Source organism: Paramisgurnus dabryanus, chromosome 9, assembly GCF_030506205.2.
Source record: "Paramisgurnus dabryanus chromosome 9, PD_genome_1.1, whole genome shotgun sequence".
NCBI classification, from domain to species: Eukaryota; Metazoa; Chordata; class Actinopteri; order Cypriniformes; family Cobitidae; genus Paramisgurnus; species Paramisgurnus dabryanus.
In genome coordinates, this window is record NC_133345.1 from 30,413,828 (window position 1) to 30,427,284 (window position 13,457).

The 13,457-nt window shown below is 36.7% G+C and overlaps 1 protein-coding gene across 1 annotated transcript in view; it reads right to left on the reverse strand.

The window, feature by feature from the left end:
• hcnl1 (hyperpolarization activated cyclic nucleotide-gated potassium channel-like 1) overlaps window positions 1-13,186 on the reverse strand; it is a 75,601-nt gene extending 62,415 nt beyond the window's left edge. The window contains exons 1-2 of the mRNA XM_065282733.1: window positions 13,062-13,186; window positions 4,966-5,083 (exon numbers count right to left, since the gene is read on the reverse strand). The gene's annotated coding sequence lies outside the window, so the exon portion shown is untranslated. The remainder of the gene's footprint in view (window positions 1-4,965; window positions 5,084-13,061) is intronic.
• Window positions 13,187-13,457: the final 271 nt, after the last annotated feature.

The following is a 13,457-nucleotide window of genomic DNA, read 5'->3' on the forward strand; positions in this document are numbered from 1 at the left end:
ATACAGTCTCTGTAGGCTGGATGACCCACTTCTCTTTCTCTCTCTCTCTCTCTCTCTCTCTCCCCCAGTGTTCGAGACCACCTAAACCGAGACCAAGACAATACCAAAACCAGAGGGTGTTGAGACCGAGACAAGACCAAGACATCATAAAATGGATGGAATTACATCTTGGATGTGTGGACCTTTGTATTAAATTTGTTGACAGATTTCTTTTTGGACTATCCCCCATTCATCCCCTACCGGCACAACAGTAATGAAAAAAATCAAATAAGAAATAAGTCAATGATTGCTTTTAAACCAGAAGTTTTTATGCAATCACATAAATGATGTTAAAGGAGCGGTGAATCAAATACTCAATTTTAACTTGATAATTTGTTATATAAGAGGTCATCATACTTAAATGAACATCCTGCAAGTTTCAGAACTGAAAACGTCCGTGCTACTGAAATATAACAGTTTTTGGCACCAAGCCAGTAAAACAAGCCAGTGTGGAATTCGGAAATCTATGACGTCAAAGTAGAATTGAAGCACCGCCCCATAGCCAAATACAAGGACCACTTTTGAAGTCCCGCCCACAGCTTCGCGTGACACACGTGTGTCTCAACAAGTAATTATGTCTTTAAAGATTGACAAATGTAACCAAAATGACTTTTAAATACATTTTTTCTGAGAGACTTTTATTTTGACGCGGTGATCTGTTATGATAGACTGGAAACGCATTTTCGGTTGTGGAAGAACCGCGTGGGAACAACACAGAAGCTAAATACTTTAATTCGGAGGCTTGGAACATAACATTAAATGCCTGGAAAAAGTTTGCTTTTTAAGAAGTTCCAGCTCGTGTGGGGAGTGTTTGTTAACTTTGTGTACACGGATTTATTTGGAAAGAAGTCGATGCTGGATTTGCAGAGAGACTGTGATTAAAAGCACCACTTATATTGGATCTGACAACAATGACACAGCATTATACACAGTAAGACATTTTACTTTATTTAAGTTACTGCGTTTCACTATTGCTTTGTTAGAAGAGATCGCTTGATATGTCTGTTGTAACATCCGTGTCTAAACACGTATGTTTGACTGTTTTAATGTACTAAAAACATTAAACGATTAATAAAGATACACCACTTAACAACACGACTGTAATTTAACGGTAGAAATATACAGTGTTATTTATAAAGAAGGATTTATCAGCCGCAGTTTAGATTCTGATGCCCGTTTACTGTGTTGTATACGGTAATTTAGGCGAGTTACGTTTGAAAGGTCAAACACTCAACAAAGCTTATTTTTTATCATATAACTGTGGTATTTAACATTACGTGAATGTAAAAGCAACCTCACAAGCAAAATCGAATTATACAAAGTTATTGATAAGGATTTATTAGCCGCAGTTTAGATTCTGATGCGCGCTTACTGTGTTGTATACGGTAATTTAGTCACGTCGAGTTTTGTTTCTACTTTAGTATTGTCATTTATGTATATCATATTTAGCACCCAGAATCTTTTGTGGCTCAAACATATTTGTGTTCGGCTGCTATTTTTATCACATTAATGTTTTTAAAACATTTCCCCACATGTAATGACGGGGAATGAAGCCGTCCAATCATAGCAGTGGGTGTTTACGTCCAGGTCTTCAATGCGGCCCGCCCCTTCAAACGAACCATTTCTCCAGACAGCCACTTATATATGTTACAAAATAGCCTATTACTTATTGTTTTTGATGTTTTTGAATGTATAAACCACGCGGACATCAGAAGTAGACATCAGGCAACAGTATAAAACAATAAAATCGACAAATTCACCGCCCCTTTAACACATGCACCAGCGATTCCCACAGTTGTGGTTTTGACTAGTCTTAAAATAAAATCCAGAGACCACTAAGTCTGAGACAAAGACGAGACAGAGACGAAAGAGAGTCAAGACTGAGACAAAACCAAGACCGGTCTCGAGTACTACATGTGACATCACCTAAATGTTTATTTTTGTCTCTGTCCCAGTCTACATACACACACAAATAATATACTGTAGCTGCTGAGCAAGTCATTTTGGGAAATCATGGCCTAATTGAGCCGCTAAATGCTACAGACCGGATCCACTGTTGAGTAGTTGGTAACCCGAGATGAGTGAAGAAATCATTTTATGACTTCTTAAAATCCACCAGTTTCAAGTTAATGTAGCCAGGGAGAAAGGTTAAAAAGGATTGGTGACTTCAAATGGTGACATTGGAACAATTAAGTCGTCAACTGATACGTGCAATGAGATTAGTAATGTGCATTAATAATATGGTGTGTTGATGTAATAATACACAGCCTTTGGTCATTCTTTAACAAATATGAATGTTTTAAGCTCTTATGACCCCATTGAAAGGTCTGATGAATGTAATTTGCTCCTGTGTTGACATATTTCCTATTGAAACAAGCAGCAGAAAAGATTAAACATTTCGTATTTTATAACAGCCTGTAGCCTTCAGTTTAAATCACAGCTTTGTTAATGGCTAAATAGAAAGTGATTGGACAAAAATGCGTCATGGGGTCCTCATCAGGGAATGACGTCATCAAAAATTTTGGCAGATGGGATACAACTTTATGAATACAACCATAAGACTTTAAGGGCCCTATTTTAACGATCTGAAACGCAAGTGTGAAGCGCAACGCGCAAGTGACTTTGTGGGCGGATCTTGGGCGGTGTTGCTATTTTCCCGGCAGGAGAAATAACTCTTGCGCCAGGCCCAAATCAATAAGGGGTTGGTCTGAAGTAGGTTCATTATTCATAGGTGTGGTTTGGGCGTAACGTCAAATAAACCAATCAGAATGCTATCCAACATTCCCTTTAAACGCAAGGGCGCAAGTTTCATGGCGGGTTGGTATTATTATGACGGATTTACCAGGCGCATGCCAGGAGCGGTTCACAGCCGAGGAGACCGATGTTCTTGTAAGAGCAGTCAAAGACAGAGAAGTTGTTTTGTTTGGGGATGGGAGAAACCCGCCCAAATCAGCGTAGGTTAAACAGGCGTGAGAGGAAATAGCCACAGTCTCATCAGCTCGCATCCCCATCGTTGCGCTACAATGATGTCAGGAGACGGGGGAGCTTGCCAGCATAAATCGGCCACGCCGTGTAACGGTAGGTGGATCTGCCTCTACACAGGACCTGACGCCAGCAGAGGACATCGCTGCATCCACCCTCACCGCTGACAGGGTTTGGGGGCTTTGAAATCGGACCCAAGAAACGCAAGCAAGGTCCAACCCCAAAGTACACTTACAAATCAAGTTCATATACATTAAGGTTTCTTATGAAAACATTTTAATTATTATTTACATAAAATAAACGTAATACAGACACACAACAAATATGAAAATACTTTAATCGTTATTTGCATGATAATTTTTTAACGCTGCCACACAATAAATAAAAACTATCACCACAATGCTCACCACAATGATTTCCCTTATCTCATGTGTTAATATTTTTTATTGTAACAATTTATGATTTGCAAAAATAACTGTTGCATCTGTGTAGATTAGATAAGCAAAGTGTGTGCGCGTTGTGCACGCTATACATTATGGTCAAGCATGTGCCCTTAAAATAGCATAATGAACAACGCGCAACACACCACTGACTTTAGACCTGTTTTTTTTTGGTCAGTGGCGCAATTGTTTTTTGAAACTGCAAAATATCATCAGGGATGGTTTGCGCCGCAACACGCCTCCTTTTTTGCGCTGAACCGCCCAGGGAGCGCAAGTTCATTCCCTAGTTTGCCGACGTGCGTCTGTGGAGGGAAAAACCCGCTGTGCGCTGGTGCAAAATACGAATGATACATGCGTCACTGACAAAGTCAATTCCGCTGGGTGCAAGATAGGGCCCTATATGTGAATATCAACTCTAAAAATGATGGCTTATTTTCAACCCAGTGTTGGATCAAAAAGGGACAAACCCAACCGTTAGGTTAACTTTATCCAGAAAATATTTATATTACATTCAACAATAAGTTAAACAACCCAGCATAGACACTGGGCCGGATCTGCACCAGATTCGTGCCGAAGTCAGCTGCTCCGGGGCAGAACCAGCCTGAAGTCGCCTACAGTGTTGGAACCCAACGATTTGGGTTGTCCCAATGCTTTTTTGTGTAGTCATTTTGTTAACTGTTACTAGTACACCAAGATGCAGAGGATGCATGTGAATTGAAAGCTGTAAAACATACATTTTGAAATTATAAGACCAAGGAAGTGGCGTTCAAGGAATTTTTGGTGAGGCCTGTAGGTAAGACATCCTCAGGAATGAATTGTGATGAGTTGTGTATATTTTCATGAATGTCTGAGATGGTTTCTTTAGTTTTAACTCATCACACAGAATATGGTTCAGTTGCTGTGAAACATAACCTGTAACGCACCAATAATCTGAAGTGACTTTTTTGATTCATTTCATTTCTTGTGAATTGTTTTTCACTTTGAACAATCTTTTGACAAAGCCCTGAGTTAAACTGTCTGGAGGTTTATATTGCTGATGGATCATCAGGTTATGATGGGATTTATTTCTAAGGGTCTTTGATTTGTCAGCAGTCTGTGCAGACTCAGGTTCACGTTCATCATCTTACCAAAATGATTCTATAATATCAAAATTAAATGTAGTATTACAGTTAATGAGGTCTCTGACATAAACAATGCTTTTCTGTAAAACCAAATAGATCACATAACACACACCGTTTCTGACAAATCTCATGTTAATCTTGGGTACACATAGAGTAGTATTTCATATTTCATACTTTATGTCCAAAGAGTCTTTCCTGTTATCAGATTTATAAAAGACAGAACAGCCTTTCCGTTTATTTCGGAAAAACTCTTGGAAGCTTACGATGGGAGGAGATAAAGAGTTACGAGTACAGCTCAGCTATATGTTTATGTTGTTTACATCAAATGCACTTATGCGCCGATTGCAAACATAACATTTAAGATTAGATTTTGATTTACTTACCACCTGTGGTTCTGACTCCTTATCGGGGTGTTCTAACGTTGGGATCGCTCCATCACTCAATTGAAATCGATTCACAAATCCGGCATCGAACTGGGCCTTGTTTGTAAAGCAATCGTCTCTGAAATGCAAGTAACAAATATAAACCCATTCGCAATTACCTTGCTGTCCAATGAAAAAAATAAACTGCATCCACTGTTGTCTTAAGACAGGGTTACTTGGAAAGCTGAATAAGGTTTTCTTCTCTTTACTTCCAAAAACACACACTTCTTTTGTTGTGCCATTGTTGATTCTTGATTTTTAACAAAGTTGTCGCGTGCAGTGTTGCTTGTGACTTTTACTCAAAGAGCAGTCCTAATGATGAGCATTCCCGCTCTCACTCTGATTGACATGTGGGCGGGCTTTTCCAGAGGAAGTGCCCATAAAAGGAATAAGAGGTCGTAACAGTTACACGCTCAACTGCTTTTATAACACTTAGCCTTCGCTAAGCATGATGAATAAAACGCTTTAATAATAACTGTGTTAATAAGTCAGAATGCATAAAATACCGGCAACCCCTCCTTTAACTCTTTCCTCGCCATTGACGAGTTATTATTAAGAGAAAACGGCTGTTTCTCAATTCCAAGAACGTAAAGAACGGACTTGCGTTTTTGTGGACATCGGTCTTGCCAGGCGAACATAAGATGTGCATTATTATGAACATAATTTTTTATGATGTCATTTTGTAATGGCAAATACGTAAATAGATACCTTGTCAGGAAATAATAATATAATCTAAAATAAGAAACTCAATTAAGATTAGTTGTTCAATGCCAATAAAACATACATTTAAATATCCAATTTGTGTTTTTTATGTATGTAATACTTAAAATGTTTACAACTTAAAGTTGTGCGTAGCACTTCCTTCCTCTGCCATTGTTTTGCCGCAATGACTTCCGGGGTGTAAAGGGATTTCAGTGCGCAAGTCTGCACTCGATGCATCCTTGATATCAAGAACACATCCGGCTATTTTCATGGGTCCTCTGTACTTGCGTTCTTGAGAATTGGAATTGAACTTCGACTTCGAATTATGAAGTTTCGAGGGAAAAAACGAGGACGCAAGATCGCTGAAGAACTCATATTGAGAAACAGCCAACATTTCCCTGCCAATGACGCTTCCCCTAGATGGCGCTCTTACCCAATTTATAAAAAACTGAAGAAAAAAACTAATTTAATAAAATTCTAAACTTGTTTTGATCACCGTAACAAAATGATTTTAAAAAAATGCAATCATTTCAGATTTTTGCTCTAATTTTTTTTAAGAAACCTACCGATATTTAGGTTATAAAAAGAGAACAAATAATGATGAAAATTTTTTCCCAAACTGTTTGTTTTATTGTTTGTTTGATTGAAAGCAGATGGTCTGTTCTTTTTTATTTGTATGTTTATATATAGATTTTTTTCCTGGAAGGCATTTTTTGAAACTTTTGTGAAAATCACAAAAAATGCTGGTGGGGAACTTTTTAAAAAATGGTTGGCGGGGAATGAGTTAATGTTACAAATATATATATTCATGTCTCTTTACACCCATAATCATCTTATTTAATAACATTCTAAACTTTGTTTTTGTATGCAAAAGCCGATGCACTGTCAGAAAAAAGGTACAAAAAATTTCCCTTTTAAAAACTACACGTCTGTATCTATAAAGGGTGCATATTAGTACATCCAAGGTACAAACTAGCACCTAAATGGTACAAATTAAGACCTTTTTAAAGGGTGTCCCAAAGGCTGCTTCTATAAAAAAAATCTGAAACATTTTATCATCTGAAATGTACATTTATTTATCTGTCTTTCTGAAATACACTACACTTGAGAGAAAGACCTGTGATAAATTCATATCATTACAGTTCACAGGTGTTAGGGGTTGATGAGCTTTGAATCATCTGTCTGGAATGTGATGTAAAATGATCATCATATTCATCTCAGACAGCTTAATCTTGTTTTTATTGGTCTATTTGACAGATGCTCCTATGAATCAATGTAAAGAATATTCTGGACATTTTCTACTCGGTCAAACCTGTAATTGTCTTTACAACAACAGCTGGTTTATAAGAAGAACAGCTTGATTCAATTAGTAATGAATGCAGATGTGTAAAGCCTGAGGGTCACCCACCTGCAACCCGATAACTCATTTGAACATCGCCTTTAGCTTCTCATTATAAATCTCAGTGTCTCTGTGTGTTTGCATTTACATGCAGAGAGGAGATCGAGACTGGGTTTTACCACCTGTTTTTATTGTCCTTCTTAAATTGGGAAGTAAAGTTTGCAGTAGAGGTTTTAAAAATCTTGTTTTAGGTGTATGTAATAAATACTTGTATTTTAATATTCAAAGTCAAGAATGGTATGGGTCAAAAATATAACATTTTTGCCCAAAAAAATCATAAAGATATTAAGTAAAGATCATGTTTCATGAAGATATCCCTGTAGTCTCCCTGTAGTCAAGAATTGTATCATTTAAAATGCATCTTTGAGCATCATAATATCGTATATAAAAGTTTTACCAGTCACAGTGATATCTTCATGCTTAAAAACAGCTTGCTACACCCTTGCCTTTAGTATACGCGGATCTATAAATATGCAAATTAGTCCCCGACTCTTTCGCACCACCTTGGACCATAGATATAAATGTAAATAAATGCTACATTCGGTTTCAGACACATAACTGCGAAGTTCGATTTCACACAAATGTTTCACATACGTTATATGTTTGTGACGATGGAAACCAAGGTGATTTTAAATCACAGAAATGTGACTGTCACAAAATGTATGGAGAAAATACTCAGCAATGGCCTTAGGGTGGCCATTCGTGCCAGTTCCGCCGGACACATCCCGAACATGTTTTCGGGTTTGTTCTCCGGAAGTCGCGTTGCTTGACCGTATATGTCATCGAGTTCTCACATTTCAGTTTTTGAAGATTGAGATTTATTTCTTTTAAGACATACAACCATTGTAGTTTCATTCTTACCTTGAAATGTAACGGTTGCTTTTCTGAAATTAAACCCGAAATATTAAACCTTGATGACGTATGCGGTCGGCCAACGCGACTTCCGGAGAATGAACCCGATAACATGTTCTGGACGTGTCCAGTGGAACTAAATGGCGGAACCCTAAATGGCGTTAAAGGCGGTGTGCATGATTTTTTAGTCAGGACGAGTACCAAAACACACTTGTAGCCAATCAACAGTAAGGGGCATGTCTACTAATCGACATCGTTGCCTGGGTTGGGTATGTGTGGTCTATCAAATGAAGGTCCAGACTCCAGGCGTGTTTGTTTAGGTGATTTCAAATATCAACATTGGCTTTCAGAGATCATGCCTTTAATGAATTTGCCCATGGCGTGTCTTAAAACATATTAAAAACATCATATAGATATATAAACAACAAAAAACTGCTTTTTCCCACAGTGGGACTATAATTTCCTACCGTAGATATATGAAAAATGTATTTATTATAAGAAATATGTTTTGCAAAGGACTTTATTTTAACAACTTTAAAGGCTATTTTTTTTCAATATTTTGTTTTTTGCAGCTTCAGATTCCAGATTTTTAACCCTTATGGGTTGTTGGGGCCATTTTTGGTCATTTTTGTTTTTTATGTCTTAATTTGGCCACAACTTTCTCTGTGTTTCAGCAAATGGAATGATTTTTGGTGACAAATCTTATATTGACACATATTTTGAGAAAATGCTTTGAAATTTTTCAAAAACTCAACAATATACCGTGGGCAAATTTACTACTAAATAAAACCGCTGTAAAAATCAGATGAATATTTTTTTTTTAAAATTCTATTAATCTCTTAATCACCCGCAGTACTGACCAAAACGACCAAATGCTTACAAAATTTCCATGATTTTAACTCTTTAATTGCCAAGTTCATAAGTGCTGTCACTGATTTGATGAAAACACACACACACAAAATTACTGATTTTCAATATAAAAAGTGATTGTGGACTGGATTTTTTTTAACCTTTTTCACAGTCTTGGGCTTGTCAATGGATTAAAACATTGCCTTTGAAGAATTTTTAGTTTTTGTGCAGCATCGAATTAAATTTTTTAGTGTGTCCCATACTATCCATAAAATTGACCCTTATGACTGGTTTTGTGGTCCACACTGTCCAGGTGTACATTTGAGGTATTAATATGCACTCTTTGGTACCAATTTTGTAGCTCTGATGTACTTATATGCACTCTTTAGATGCTAGGGTGTACTTTTTTCTAAGGATACTGCCCCAGTGACACTGACAGTGTAGTAGTCATAACTAAGTTTACTACATTATACCATCAAACACACAGTTGACCTCTGGAGTTTTACCTGGCCCAAGGTTAAAGTGAATTGTATGTGTGTTTGTGTTGTGTGTTGTATGTGTAATGTTCTCACACACTGTGCTGAATTGCACTACAGATGAATAATCATCATGGTTCCCACAGAGACTGAAACATTCGCTCAGTGAATCACAATATTGTAACTTTATCTCTGCAGGCCGGCACAGTGTGTCCGGATTCTGGCTTTAATAATATGTTTTTTGTCTAAAAAAATGCCAAAATACTGCTGCTCTCTCACTCCAGAGAGTACCGCTCACCTTCAATGAATTCAAATAACCAGCAGGACTGTTTGAAGTACAGTATGATTAAAGCATTGTAATGTGTTACTCGTAGAGAATTCATGAATGAATCTTTCATGAGACTGGAAAAGCATTGCTGTTAGATGAGCAGAATTAATTGTAAAATCTCAGTGGTAAAGCATTGCGTTACCAGCGCATAAGGTCATGGATTCAAACAGACTTACAGATAAAAAAACACACATAGACAGCAGTAACAACATAAACAAACGGCTTTCGCGGAAAACACGTGACTTCTGATTAAACTCATTTGTTATTTTTGGTGGCACGTAATTACATTTTTCATCATATGTTTTTTTTTCGGTTTATAAGTCTATTATAGACAGATTTATATCCACTGCAAGTATATACACAAAATAGTATTGAAATAGCCTGCAAACTTAATTTTTAGCAAGTGTTACAACTAACCCCCTGCCTGTTACAATTAACCCCACCTATGGGGTAAGTTGTAACGTTTGCACTTCTGTCACGTTTGGTGTAATTGTCCAAGAATGGTAAGTACTAGAAACAAACTTCAAATGTTCATGTGTAGCAGTCAGAGATGTGTGTGTTGCTTGTGTAAAAATATAATGAATCAAACATTTTTTTGAATGATTGAGCCAAAACCAGAAAGCGTTAGGTTGTGCCCCACTCTCCCCTACATTTCTCTCACACTATCCTTCAGTATGATGTGCTGGTGACAGGTCTGTCGTCTGTGATGTTTGTGATTAAACTGTGGTAAAGCTGCTCTGTGTTTTGCTCTCTGTATCGGCTGCTGATGGATTCTGGGTAATGGGTCCTGAGGGTGATGAATGGGTGAATGATCTGCAAGCTCACTGAAGCGCATTTGTGAGTCTCTTTCTGTTTGTTTGTCTATCAGGACACAAGCTCCTCACAATGACAAACGCAGGGCCCTCGATCGCACACACGTGAGATTTTTTCAAATGATTGACTTTAAAGAGATCATCAAACATAAGTGCTTACAGATGACAGCGTTTATTAAATATTAATGTGATGTGATGTTAATAGACTTGTTTATAGATGAAAGCATTACCTTGAAAATGTGTTGCTCTTAGTATAATAAGTAATACATGTGTGTGTGTCCTGTTTTTTTGTCTAGAGTTTGTAAATAAAACATTAGTAAAAAGAAAGGTTTGTCAAAATAAACTTTAGGGCATGGCTTTGGCATCAATGTAGTTTTAAAGGGCACCTATTATGTAAATTTTTACAAGATGCAGGTCTCGGGTGTGCCTTGAATGTGTCTGTTAAGTTTTAGCTTAAATAACCCCACAGTTAATTTGTTAAACCAAGTTCAAAATGCCCCTATTTGGGTAGGAGCTTTTGGGTGAAATTAACCAGTCAGTTAGTGGCTGTGGGCGGGGCTTTATCAGTGTGACATCACATTAACAAGAAAAACAGCATGTCTAATGATACTGCTTTTGGAGGATACAAAAGTGGGTGGATTTTTTTCATTCTACACTGTAATCTTTGTTACTTTAACTTAACAAATTAAGTTAAACAATTTTAATTAGTTTTTACTGTTATTATTATGTCAACTTATAAGAAGTCAAAACTTAAAATAGTCGTTGAATTGACTTGCAAAACCAAATTTTTTTTATAGTGTGGTTGTGTTCACACACTGCCAACACACATTTATGTCCAAATTTAGATATACTGTATTTCAACATATACTAAAAATGGCCAAAAAAATATATGCACTGAAATATATTTTTTACCAATATTTTTTGGCCATTTTTTGTATATTTTGAAATGTATTTAAATTTTTTTATATATTTTAATAAGAATTTAATTCACGTCACATTGGAAGAAACACTTTGTATGTTACAAACCTATAAACATAACATTTTTAAAAATATTTTCAACTGCAAAAATATACTTATAATTTTAAATATTATACAACCTTATACATTTTATACTTAAAATGTTTACATTTTATACAAACTTTTATATTTTGGCCAGGAAAAAAAAATATTTTTGCCATATGGGTTGTAAAATTAGAAATGTATTTGTTGCCCTTAAAACACATTTTGAAATGTATGTTCATATATTACGGAGCCCCTAAGGGGACATGGAGCAAAAATTAAATAAAGTTTAGTTTCGCTTGCACACGTGAAACTTTCGCGTGCTCACGTGAAACTTTTGCGTGCTCGGGAAAGTTTCACGTGAGCACGCGAAAGATTCACGTGAGCCCGCGAAAGTTTCACATGAGCACGCAAAACTAAACTTAAAAAAAATTCTGCACATGAAGGTTTCGCGTGAGCACATGAAAGTTTCACGTGAGCACATAAAACTAAACTTTGGATTCGTTTTACTCCAATGTCACCTTAATGGCTCGGTAATACATGAAGGTTAAAACTATATATATTTTCAAATTCAAAAAATATATTTATTTAAGTTTTACTTTTTACAAAATGTTTCTTGCATATAATTAAAAAATTTTTTTGGCCAAAGACATTTATTTTTTGGCGTATGGGAGTCTATGATGTTTTGTCAGTGAATTGTGTGATAAAGGAAAACCATACATTAGATCTGACTAGAAAATCATATTTGTATAGCGGGTTGATGTGATCTCGTGCCAGGTGATACCTGCAATAACGTTGCTTTCCTTTCCTACATGTTTTGCTGAATTCTGTCACGACGATCAGATGAAATGTTACTGTAGCTTCAGACTGCTTTGAATGTGAAAAATCCTCCAGCATTAAACCATCTCAGACTGTCTTGTGTTTTTCTGTTTGAAGTGCTGTAGAAGAGCGTGAGTATTCAGTTGGCGTATTCATGTTGTGAGCACCTGCTGCGTCTCTTTATTGGTAAACAGCAATCGTGATGTTAATGTGCACTGAGAGCCAAACTTCAGTCATGATTCAAATTACACATTCATTTCACGATAAGGAGGAGAAAAGAGATGCATAGCATAAATATAACTTGCACATTCTTAAACACTATAATTGCATGATCTTCAATGGGAAAATCTTCATGATAAGAGAATGTGAGTGCTGGTTACCCATACAAAACTAGCCCAAATGGCTGCTTTGCTATTTTAAGTGGAGCTCAGTCTGGTTACTAGTTTGCAACAGTATAGATACAGCCCGGGTCCAAATAAACATTCAACTTGGAAAACAAGTCAGGTGATTTGATTTATTATTTATATCTGTAGCATGCACTCTGTGGGATGAGCTATGAGACAAAGTGTGTGGGGTTTATTCTCGGTTCTCTTCAGTCCACCATGAGCTTTGAGAAAGTGATGGAGATTTGGAGAGGGAAGACAGCCAGCTGTCACTATGGCAACCAGGTAAGGTCTAATTGACTGGGTTGAAGCTTTCTAACGAGCCATTAATGAAACGCCACAGACTGCATAGATTAACTGTATTTAACACAGAAACTGTTGAGTACACAGCTGGATGTTCTTGCCCTTATTTAAAAGAGAAGAGAGAGAGACACTTACTGTCTGATCTGAGAAGGGAGGAAGAACAATCTGTCGTTCGATGGTGTTGAGCACTATTTTCCACAGCTCCTTCAGAATTCGCTTGAGGACCGTTTTCTCACAGATCTTAACAAACAATATTTAACTGGAGAGAGAGAGAGAGAGAGAGAGAGAGAGAGAGAGAGAGAGAGAGAGAGAGAGAGAGACATGTTGACAGGACTAATATGTTAATTATTAAGTCAATTTTGTACATATTCCTATTCATTAATAATATAATCATGGGAATTGCCGTTTCTTACTCTTATGAATATTTTCAGTCGTATTTTCTTATTTATTTATTTAAAGCCCCCCTAAAAATGCACTTTGTGTGTTTCTATCAGAAAATTAGTCGCCATTGTTTATACAAATCAAACAACA